Source organism: Chrysochloris asiatica, unplaced genomic scaffold (assembly GCF_000296735.1).
Source record: "Chrysochloris asiatica unplaced genomic scaffold, ChrAsi1.0 scaffold00143, whole genome shotgun sequence".
NCBI lineage: Eukaryota > Metazoa > Chordata > Mammalia > Afrosoricida > Chrysochloridae > Chrysochloris > Chrysochloris asiatica.
In genome coordinates, this window is record NW_006408661.1 from 3,721,523 (window position 1) to 3,732,771 (window position 11,249).

General features: G+C 44.3%; 1 protein-coding gene across 2 annotated transcripts in view; it reads left to right on the plus strand.

Moving 5' to 3' along the window:
• The first annotated feature begins 857 nt into the window (after positions 1-857).
• Positions 858-11,249, plus strand: part of SEMA6A (sema domain, transmembrane domain (TM), and cytoplasmic domain, (semaphorin) 6A) — a 179,320-nt gene continuing 168,928 nt past the window's right edge. Inside the window, exon 1 of one of the 2 annotated variants that reach the window (XM_006870522.1) lies at positions 858-1,529. The gene's annotated coding sequence lies outside the window, so the exon portion shown is untranslated. The remainder of the gene's footprint in view (positions 1,530-11,249) is intronic. The other variant, XM_006870521.1, reaches the window with a different exon arrangement.

The window sequence follows — 11,249 nt, forward strand, 5'->3', positions numbered from 1 at the left end:
CAAAGTTCATGCGATGAAGGAAGGCTATGCCTGCCATTCTTTTTGTGTGATCATAACAATAGCGCCTTGGAAGTAGTTGGCGATTTTATTCCATGAAACTGTCGGGTTCTCACTGAAATTGTTTTCGTCTTAATTCTGAAGTTAATTTTATTTCAAATTAGTCTGCACACTCTCGGAGTTTTAAAACAGGTCGTCGTTAGTGTTGTTAACACCATTCTCTGTACTATAGTTTGCTTACTTAACATGCTTTATTGACGTTTGTATGTTTGTACCTAATAATCTGTGTTGATATCTTCGAAGTATATTCTTCACCGCATCGGCTTCTATCCAGTTCATCTGTATACATACAGAGCTTCCATCATTCTGGAATCTACCTTTTGATACAGTAATCAGAATTAGAACGGCTCGCAGTTCACTTACCCTCATCCTTTAAAACTTTTCCATTTAAGAAAATCGATGAGCAAATCCCTTCTTGTAGCTCTCTCCTGCACTACGTCTATTTTTATTTATTTTTCTGATTTGGCAGGACTCAGCAATGCTGTCCGGGATTTTTTTCCCCCTTGCTAGAGTAGATGCGGGGGTGGGGGAAGTGAGGGCTGGGTTCCAGCCCTGGTCGCCCCCGCTGGGACCTCCATCGAGTGCGCCGCGGACCCGGGAATCTAGGGGGAAGGAAGCAACGTGGCCAGTCGGCTCAAGGCTCCACCTGCACCTACAACACGCAGATTATCCCTCACTCCGCCTCACTTGCGCACACAAGTACACACACAGAGCTCTCTTTTGGGTCGGAAGAACGCCAGCCAAAGGAGGCGGGGCTGCAGGCGGAGAGTCCGCTCTGCGCAATCCAGTCCGGGACTTGGCTCCGCCCGGGAGCGGCGGCCTCTCTGGTAGCAGAGGAGTAGTGAGCAGCGCTGGGTGAGGCAGCAGCCAACTCTGCTCCCCGCGCACTCGACTGTCCAGGCGCTCGGGACTCAGCAGCGGCGCTTCTCCGTGGGACTGCTTTCCCGCGATGCCTGCCTAGGAGCGTGCAGCAGCGGCCTGCATCGCCACACCCGTGGCACAGCACTCCCGGCCCAGAGCGTGGCTATAGGCGCGCACTCCTGCTGCCCCAGCCCCCACCCCGCCCCCCGCCCTGAAATGACTTATTAATCGGCGACACCACTGAAGAGACTCACTGGAGTGGAATCCAAGTGGTATTTGGATTTGGAGAAGAGTTTCTTGAACATTTGCCCATTTCTTGTGTGTGTTTTTTGTTTTTTGTTTTTTTGGTCTTTTTGTTTTGGCTTCTTTTTTCCTCTCTCCTCCGCCTGTCATTGGAGATGAACACAGCTTGTTTGCATCCCAGAAAGTAGTCGCAGCGATTGTTGCCCCCAAAGAGACAAGCACACATGTAGGAATGACAAAGGCTTGCAAAGGAGAGAGCGCAGCTCGCGGTCTGGAGAGAACACCTCGATAATGGATTACTAAATGGGAGACACGCTGCACCAGTCGGTGAAGAGCCCCGACAGCCTGCCCGTCGATGCACCGAAAAGGTACGACCGTAGTGCCCCGTCGCGCCCCAGCTCCTGGGCAGCTCGGCTCCAGCCCGCTTGTCCCGGGGCCGCGGCGGGCGTGCGCTGTCAGCTTTGTAGTGCCTGCGTTGTATTTTGTGCCCTGTATTGGTCTCCAGAGCGTTGCTTGCCCTAAGGGAGCAGCGGTGCACTCTGCTCGCACCTCTCAGTCCTGTGCCCCAGAGACCGCTGGACTCCGCGTAGCAAGCTTCCCTACTCTAGTAGTACATACGCCCCACGCCACCCGGTACCGCGACGGCTCGGGATGGTTGCCCAGTTAGGGTGTGTATGCACAGGCTGTGGGCTCGGGAACTCGTCCTCACTCTCTGGCCAGCTGGGAGCCAAGCAGTGCCGAGAGGGTGGGTTCTTGGAAACGCCTTGTTCTGGTGTCGAAGCAGGGCTAGGGGTTCTGCCCTCGAGGACTGAAGTGGGTCGGGTAGAACCTCGCTCTCTCACCCAGCACCAGATGTGGGTCTTGGGGATGGTAGAAAAGATTCCGCGCAGACAGTGGGGAGACGGAGAGAGTCTTTTGTTGTCCGTGCAGGACTCTGTACTGGGCTATATGGAGTGAAGGAAACTTGTAATGGCCCTGGCACCCGCGCGCCCTGCCTCTTGGTGACATTCTGGCTCCCGCGGCCGCTGGCACCAGAGACTACAGGCTTTGTTTTCATCAGTGAGTGCCAAGGGAAGGCTCCTGATGCGGCACGGTGTCTCCGCTCAGGGTCCTGTCCCTCAGCAGCTCCTTCCAGTGCGGCGAAACCACTGGCCACAGCGACTGCAAACCCTCATCCACAAAGCTTATCTCGCTGGGGCTAGCGCCCACTGCGCCCTCGTTCAAAATCTATGCGATCCCTCCTTTCCAAGGAGAGGGAAGGGTGGGGATACCAAGTAAGATATGACCTAAGGCTCGTTACCCATACAAGGGGTCTGCCGCGACTCCAGGGTTTGGATGCCTGAACTCCCAGCCATGTCCTATTAGTGTTGACTCTGGGGCTGTGAGGCGCACGGGAGTAAGCCGGCAGTGCCCATCCACTCTTCCCAACCTTTTTGGGATAGGGAGTGTCATTCCACCGGGTTCTCTTTGCTTCTGTCAATTCTCAAATATTGGATTAGGTGCAAAGTAAGACCCTGAGGCCCCTGCCTTATTCCAGGACCCGGGTTCTGCAGGGAGGAGGTAGGGAGCGGTCCCGGACTTTCTGGTGACGGGAAAGGAAACTGGACTCCGCTATCATTCCCGCTTCACCGCTGCCCCTCCGCCCAGCATCCTCCCTCCCCTTCGTCCCATTTCCAGTGTCGGGTCACTATACCCAGAGCTTCTGGAAAGTTTCTCTGAAAGCCAGGGGGCGGCGGGCACGACTGGATTGGGGCTCAGCAAGTGAAGCTTGAGAGAAATCCGAGACAGAAGAGATGCGGACGGGCATTTCGGGAGTCGGCTAGGAGTCTGTTACTGGCGGATTGGAAAGGGGCGCTCCCTGACTCGCGACCCTTTTCGTGGAGGTCGCGGCGCTGTATTAGCTTTAACAGTCTCTCAAGCAGTCGGTGAGAGTGGTGGGGGGAGAACGTGCAGAGGCAAGACTCTTGATGCTGGTGTGACCACTGTGGGCAGAGGATGGCGCACCGGTACATGTGGACATACGTCGAAGCTCTCTGGCTTGCAAGTAATGAGATTCAAGTGCAGCATCCAGCCCTCCTGCTCCCCGTGTCCGGGTTTCCAGCCGGAGGGTGTCCAGGGAGGAGCAGAGGAGAGCCTGGTCGGCTCCTTGCTGGTGATGGACAAGAGAGACTGGAGGCGCTGTCTTCACAGCCAGGGCAAGCACTTGCAGCGACGGCCTTCTGCGTTCGGCCTGCAGTTGGGCCGGCCGCTCGACTCGTTACTCTAGAGGAACGTGGCTGTTTAGGGGGTGCTGTGGCCAGGTGTAGCTACGGTGGGATAGCTCCTTGTTTAATTACGCTCTGGAGAAACTGAATTGCTTCTCAGAGTGATCCGTGCACAAATTCAAAACACAGGCGCGGGCTGACACACACAGAGACACACGCAGGCGTGCGCGCGTGCGCGCGATCACTCATACATACAACTTTCCTTGCCTCAAAACTAAAGAGCCATTGAACCTAGTTACAACGTTCTGCCAAAGAGAATGAATGGCCCCCCAACCCTCAACCTTGGCCCAATGCATTTAAAGTATTTCTCAAGTAGGAATTCTTGCCTTCCTATCCATATAGTTGTTAGTTTTCCATGTGCTGGTAGCTGGGGAAGATTGGTGCTTCTGAATACTCGAATTCTTTTAGATTTTACCTCATCGATGCCTATGACCAATTCTGAATGAAAATGCCCAGTTTTTTTACATCTCTTGCAAATGGCTATTAGAGGGCAAGACGGCAGGCATTTTTTATGTATTTTTTAAATACCGAGTTTAGTCTACATGGAGTTTTATGATTTACAGTGCACTTTGATTAAACTACTCCAGGCACCAAAGTTAATTATTAACCTAACCTTAAATACAGTGGCAGAACCTTGTCTCCACCTATTAATCTAAACTATCAGTTAAAAAATAATTGCACTAGCTATTTGAATTTAGTTTACCCATGCTTGTTTTTATTTGGTAACTTTTATTTGAATCTTTATTAACCCCTCACTACACATTATTTTGGTTTTAGGACATTTTTGAATGAGGTGCATTTTGTGAGTCTATTTGAACTCAGAAAAGATAGAATGAACACTAGATTTAAAAACTTTGATTTTGTATTGAGTCTTTCAACTTGATGTAAAGAAGTATTTTCGTTTGTTTCTTATTACATGTGGGATGTTTGTGGGGTGACAGTTTTCCTAAAGCGCTGTATTTTGAAGTTAGCACCTTTATGAGGTATGCCACTTCTGAATAATATGTATGATTCCCATATGTAAATGTTACACAGATACCCAGAATCTTTGTATCAGGAACCATCTGCAGAATATACTGAAGTTTAAAAAGGTTGAAAAATCATATGAGCCAGTAAAAATACTCACATAAATGTTGAATGAAAAAAATTAATGAAGAAATAGTCACTCACACATGGTTCAAATTTCTCAATTTAGCCTGGACCTGTTTATTTTTCCTGCAGTGAAAAATCTGTGCCTTCAAGTAAGTGGTATTGTAAAGTGGCAATAAGTGTAATGCTTTATGTACGTGTGCGTATACACACACACACACACACACACACACACACATACACACACACACACCTTAAGGTCTTTCAAAGGCTGGTGAATACTTTTCCCATCCTTAGAAACTACAGTATTTGCATTTTGAGGAGGCTGGTAACTTTGCATTAGTGCAGTTGAGTGTGTTGAATGAGAAGGATAGAAGGACTGTTTTCATCACTGAATAAAAATAAATAAGAACTTGTATTAAATTGTAAAAACATTCCAAGTAAGAACTTGGGTTAAACTCTAAGTAAATACGCATGCTTAAAAAGCAACTGGTTAATTGTAATATGAAATGAAAGGAAGAAAGTATTGCTTTGAACAAGAGGTAAGTCAGATGCTTCACTATGTGTACTTAGTGGTTCCATTCTTTTCAGAAGAGGACAAAAGAGTGATGATGAGAGAAAAAGGTTTTTTAAGAACTAGATTGTCAAGAGCCAATATATTCTCCCATCTTATTTGTTTGCAGGAAGGAATCACAGAACAAGCCAAACTAATTGCAAATGTTTTAATTAGGCATCTGCTATTTGCAGCAGCATAAAGCCTAGGAAAACCTGCACATATTTCTGTATGGTCCCCTCAGTCACCCACTCACACCCGTTCCTCCTGTAAGTTTAGATAATTTACCACCAAACACGAACAGTTGGGTGTTCCTTACCATACAGGGGTCTTCAAAAAGTTAATGAAAAAAAAAATCCCATTATCTTTTCATTCCATTCTTCCAAAAACTTTGTGAAGCCCTGTCTTTTTTGCTTAAGAGCTCTATGTTAAGGCAGCCAGGAGAAGATGAAGCCTGCCACTGTGTACTGCATGTCCATGTCCACCTCCTCTCTTGAGGTACACTGGAACCAAGTTATCACTGAAATATTTCTATTCCACAGTGAAGGCTTTTCTCATCTGCCTTATAATACAGCTGCAAGAGCAACTAAGCTATATTCTCTGCTGGAAACCACTTGGCCACCTCTTGGGGATATGGTAGGGTAGGGAAGGGAGGGAGGCGTTTAATCCCTCTGAAATGGGCAAATAAGATGTCATACCGCACAAACCTCAAGGGGAAAAGGGAGTTCAGGACTGCTTCTCAGCATGGGACTATTACAGTATAATATCCACAGGAGTATCTTTTTGATGAAACAGATGAGCTCCTGGAAACCTATTTTTTTTTATTAGAATAATAATTGCATAATGGAGCATGTACTATAAAGACTAGCATTACTGTGACTCTGATCATTCCCTGGACTGATCAGCCCAGTCGCCTGGACTTCTCAAACATCACAATGCTTACTGAGTAGGTAGTTCCTGTTGTTGTTTTAGTTAAGTGTCATCAAGTCTGGTTGGACTCAGGGTTTCCAAGGAGTGGCTAGTGGATTTGAACTACTGATCTTGCGATGCAAACCACCCTTTTGATCTAGTGCTTATCCTAGAGCACCACACCAGGACTCCTTGACATCTCAAATTTATACTGTTCAAAACCCAATTCTGGATCTGCCTTCCCCAAATAGTCTCCTCTCTTAATGTTTTCTATCTCTTGAGTTGCTAGGGTGGAAATCTTTGTGCTTATTATCCTTGATTCATCTGTTTTCAAATGTCCACATCCCTCCCAGCTTCAGGCTTCAGCTTCAGAATGCATGTAGACTTCCTTACATGGGCCAAGCCACTGACCTCTCTTGTGGAGTAATTGTACCAGCCTCCCAACCACTCTTGTTTGTGGGGTCTTGGCCCCCTATAGTCTTTTTTCAACATAGCAACCAAAGGGATTTTAAGTCAGATCAGAGAACTTCTCTGCTCCTATGTTCTCATATCTTCTGCCATGTGGAAAAGTGAGTACTATCCAAGACTACGGACAGTACTCATTTTCTGATGACCTCCACGCTTCTTTGGGGTTACTTGAATACGCCTCTTTCAGTTTTTTGCACTTGCTCTTTTGTGGCTTAGGACAGTTCTTACCAGACCCAAGTCACAGTAGGATTTGCTCCTCACTTTTTTCAGGTCTCTGTTCAAATGCCATTATCTCAATAATCTGTTGTAATCATCCTGTTTATTTCACCTCTTCTCCTCCCCAGCCCCCCACTTCTCACCACCTTTGTTTTGACCTGCCTCATTTTTTTTCATTAGCACTTAACCACAATCTGACATGGTGTATGTTGTTTTTGTTTACTTCTGGCTTCTCCTACTAGAATGTAGCACCACCAGGATAAACATTTTGGTTTTAATCACTGCTGTTTCTCCACCTAAGACAGTTCCTGGAACATCATTGTCCCTTAAAGGAGTATTTGTTGAATGAAGACTGAGTCTTTTTGCAAACTGTCTTCATCTCTTTTGTCTGCCCTTGCTTTTCTGTCTCAGGTTTTCATTAAGTGAGATATTTCTCTGTATGCATGAATGTGTGTGTATACTACCTTCCGTATACAAGGACGGTAGGTCTCATACACCATTAGTGGAACACTCTCTGAGGATTGTTTTCCTAATGTTGGTGATGGATTTGAGCCTGTTCATTCCCACCCTCCCACCTAGTCCCCTCTGTGGCCAGGAACACACATCTGCGAAACACCTGGCTGAAGCTGGAGAAAGTCTGAGTTAGGTACAATCAATTTGCCAAAAAATAGAGCGAAGAGGACAGACAGCAAGTATTTATGGGGATTGAGCTTTTGACCTTAGGTCATTTTTTTCTTCAGTTTTACCCACTGGCCACAGGTCCTGCTTGCTTTTCAGGATTTTATAGTAGTAGTTTTCTACAATTCAACTTCCTCCCCTATACCCACATGATAACTGTTGTTCAAGAGCCTGCATTTGGAGTCAGAAGACCTGTGTCCCAGACTCTTATTACTATGGATAAACTTCTTAGCCTCTCTCAGGTTGTTATTGTAAATAAATTTGTAGTAATACTTAGTCTTGAGGTATAGGAAATTACAAATGTATTTGCTGTTGTTGTTAATATGCTGTCAACTGGGTTCTGACACATAGTGAGCCTGTATTGAGTTTCTGAGAGTGACTGGTGGGTTTGAATTGCTGACCTTGTGGTTTCCAGTCTCGTGTTTATCCTACAGTTCCACACCAGGGCTCATGAATACATTTAATAAAATATAAACTGCATTTTGGAAATTTGAAGAGGTTTGATGTTAAATCCCTGTTACCCACCCGAGGCCCTCCTGGTGTACCAGAAATAGTACTTCAGTAAATCTTAAAAGCAAGACTATAGTCTTGATGTGGTTTTAGTATAGACCATAGTTTTTGTTGTTGTTAAGTGCCATAGAGTCAGTGCTGACTCAAAGTGACCTTGTATAGGGTTTCTGAGTAACAGCCAGTCGGTTTGAACCACTGACTTTGCAGTTAGCAGTCCAATGCTTATAGTACCACACCAGGACTCTAAACCATAGTACACAATACCAAATAATGCTCTCAAATTCATAGAAAATGCAAAACCCATGTAGAGCATGGATGGTAACTCTTAACCAGAATGCCAGTCAAGTCAAGTAAAGATTATTTTCAGTAATCTTCATTCAGCAAGGGTGTAGGTAGGAATGCCACTCTGTCAGGCACAAAAAAGAAGAAACAAAGGATAAGACCCTTGTTTCTGCTTAAATTCTGAAGTAGTTCATGACAGTATAAACATTATATAGAAGAAAACTTATGTCAGGATTGTAGGGGAGAAATTTGATCTTTGCTATAACAAGGACAAATTCATTTGATTTTGTGGAGTAATTGTGGAGGGAATTGTCAGAGAGAATGCAGTGGGTAACCTTCCAGGCAATGCTGAGGTCACATTTTTTTAAGCAGATACATCAGATTTGCATCCCTTTTTTTTTTTTTTGCTACTTGCAAAGATTATAGTATTGAGCTAGTTCATAACTTCTCTTTTCCTTAGTTTCCATCAGTAAAATGCTAGTATGATGAAGATGTTATGGTTGTTGAGAAGATTAAACATGTTAGAATATGAAAAACACGTAGCACAGTGCCTGGCACTTAACAAACACATTAAATAGATGGCATTGCTTTCATCTGCGTGACAATAATCATGGAAAGTGGCCTGGAAACAGATATGAAGAGCAAGCAGACTGCTTTTGTGGGGAAGAAGACAAGAGGAAATGTCTACGTATCTGTAACATAAAGAGATGATGCAAAGGAAACAATCTTTGGACTAGAAATGAACATTCACACCACCAGCTGGTCGAGGTGTCATGAATTTTAAGCTGGGAAGTGTGTGAACAAGTCATTCACATGGGAAGAGGAGTGATGATGCTTTTCCTAACTTTGGAGGTTGAAAACTATCACACTCAAAACATTGCAGAAGAAAAAGCACTGTACAAATAAAACAGTAGCAAGCAGCACAGAGTCTTACATCAAATAGAAGTCCAAAGAATATTAGGTTTTAAAAATGATAGCAGTCACTTACTAACATTTGAAAAATGAATTGCATAATTTGCACCCACTGGTAGTGTAGTGGTTACAAATCTGGCTGCGAACCACAAGGTCAGCAGTTTGAAACTACCAGCTGCACTGCCGGAGAAAGATGAGGCTTCCTGCTCCTGTAAAGATTTACAGCCTTGGAAACCCTGTACAGGGTCGCTATGAGTGGGAACCGACTCCATGGCGCATAACAACAACAACAAGGGTTGAATACAGCATCTGAAAGCAGCCCAGGAGGACTTCCTGCTCAGAAATGAGTTGAATTGACCTCCAGGGCCACAAGTGTTGTAGAAGAAAAACTTGGCTGCCAAGCACATACGGCTAGGAGCCTGTGGCTGGGACTTCTGTAGGGGTGGCCGATGCCTTCTGGGTCACTCTTCCTTGGCCAAGGCTGAAATCAGTTTGGAGAGAACATGGCTATTCATGCGGAAGCAAAACACAGGTAGGCCCTAGCAGAGATCGTACTTTATTGGACAGATCCATTGCTTATCGAACCTGAAATTTGATTCAAATCCTAATCACACAAGTTCTTATCAGTGATAGAAACCTGACTTCCCAATGGCAGAGCAGAAGGAGAAATACATTGATGATATCACCACAATTCTCTGAAAACTTCTGCTGCAATTGACTCTTCTAGGAGTCCCGTCTTACTTTGAAAGTACAGTTATTTTCATGTAAGAAAAAAAAAAAATTCTGTTAAAGACTATATATGGAAAGGGAATGGAAGGAAAACGGAATAAACCAGTAATTAACATGCCCCAAAGACCTTAGGGCTTATGGTCCTTTGGAGCAGCCAACTTGAAGATTGCTTTTTTGAAAATATTGTTAGTAATAGCTATTTCAACATACAACATTTAATTCTGAGGTTTTCATTTAATGTGACTAGGAGATTTTTGGTGGTTTCCAACCAACCTATAATTGCCATCTGTAAAAAATGTAATTCAAAGAATTCATGCCAATTAAAAAATTTAGTAAAAAGACTTTAAAATTGATGCTTATGTACAACTATTTACTTCTCATTTAGCCCCTCTACCCTGCCACATCTTTTAAGATCTGTATTTGAGTGTAATTTGATTTGAAGAATTTGTAGAACAGGACAGGAAATGAGATTAAACACAGTGAAAATATGCCATTGGAAACGAGCATTTTAGGGAATATGAAGAAATAAAGAATAACGAATTAATTATGATTTAGTGTTATATGAGAGTTTTATAGATGATATGTCTATGATGGCTCCTTTCTTCTTTCCTTTTCCTAGATCAGATTCCTTTTTTCATGAGCCTATTCAATCTTTTCATTAATATTGCAGTGATTCCAGTACTCGTTCAACCCTCCCCCAGACACCTACTCTCCTTGAGCAAGGAAACTGAGAGAATACTGATTGAGCTAGTGAGTAGAAATGTTCCTTTCCTGAAAATGAAAGGATTTCTGAAAAAAATTACACTATACACGTACTCACACATAATCCCTCAGTCTACCAACTGTCCCTCCTTCTTCGTGCTTCAGAAGGCCACGTGATTCCATTCATATATTTTGTTTTTTGTATGCATTTTTTTTAGGCCTCAAGTACTCAGGTGGAACATTGTTCTGGTAAGTCTTGCATAATTCTGACAATGTGAGCCTCTCAGTTACTAAGAAGGTTCTCATTCTCATGCCTGTACAGTGAGAGACGAATAGAATAAAAACAAATTGTTTACAGCTTCCAAACTCCAGTAGCAGAAGGGCAGGTGGGCTGAATTTTATCAGAATACTTGCTAATGGTTTTCAAGATGGATTCCCTGCTAATTCTTCTCACATTCATGAATGATGGCCCTAGCTAGACACTGTCGCTGGGATCTTCATCTATTAATCATGGAGGCTGCTTTCTTATTCGGTTGCCATAGTTTCAGTGCCTCAGATAGTGTTGGGGTGCCTTGGGAAAGGTTTGAGATATACTAGGGCTTGCAAGCCTTGCAGTTATTTTGGCAGTTGTGGTGCTTTGAAAGGACTGAGAGCTGCTTCTCCTATAATTCAGTGTTGGATTAAAAGAGGGAACTTCTGAAGAGTATCTCCCTGGACCTTGTTATGTGTACATCCAGCTGATATTTACTCCAGAATTTGCTTCTTGCTGGTTAAAA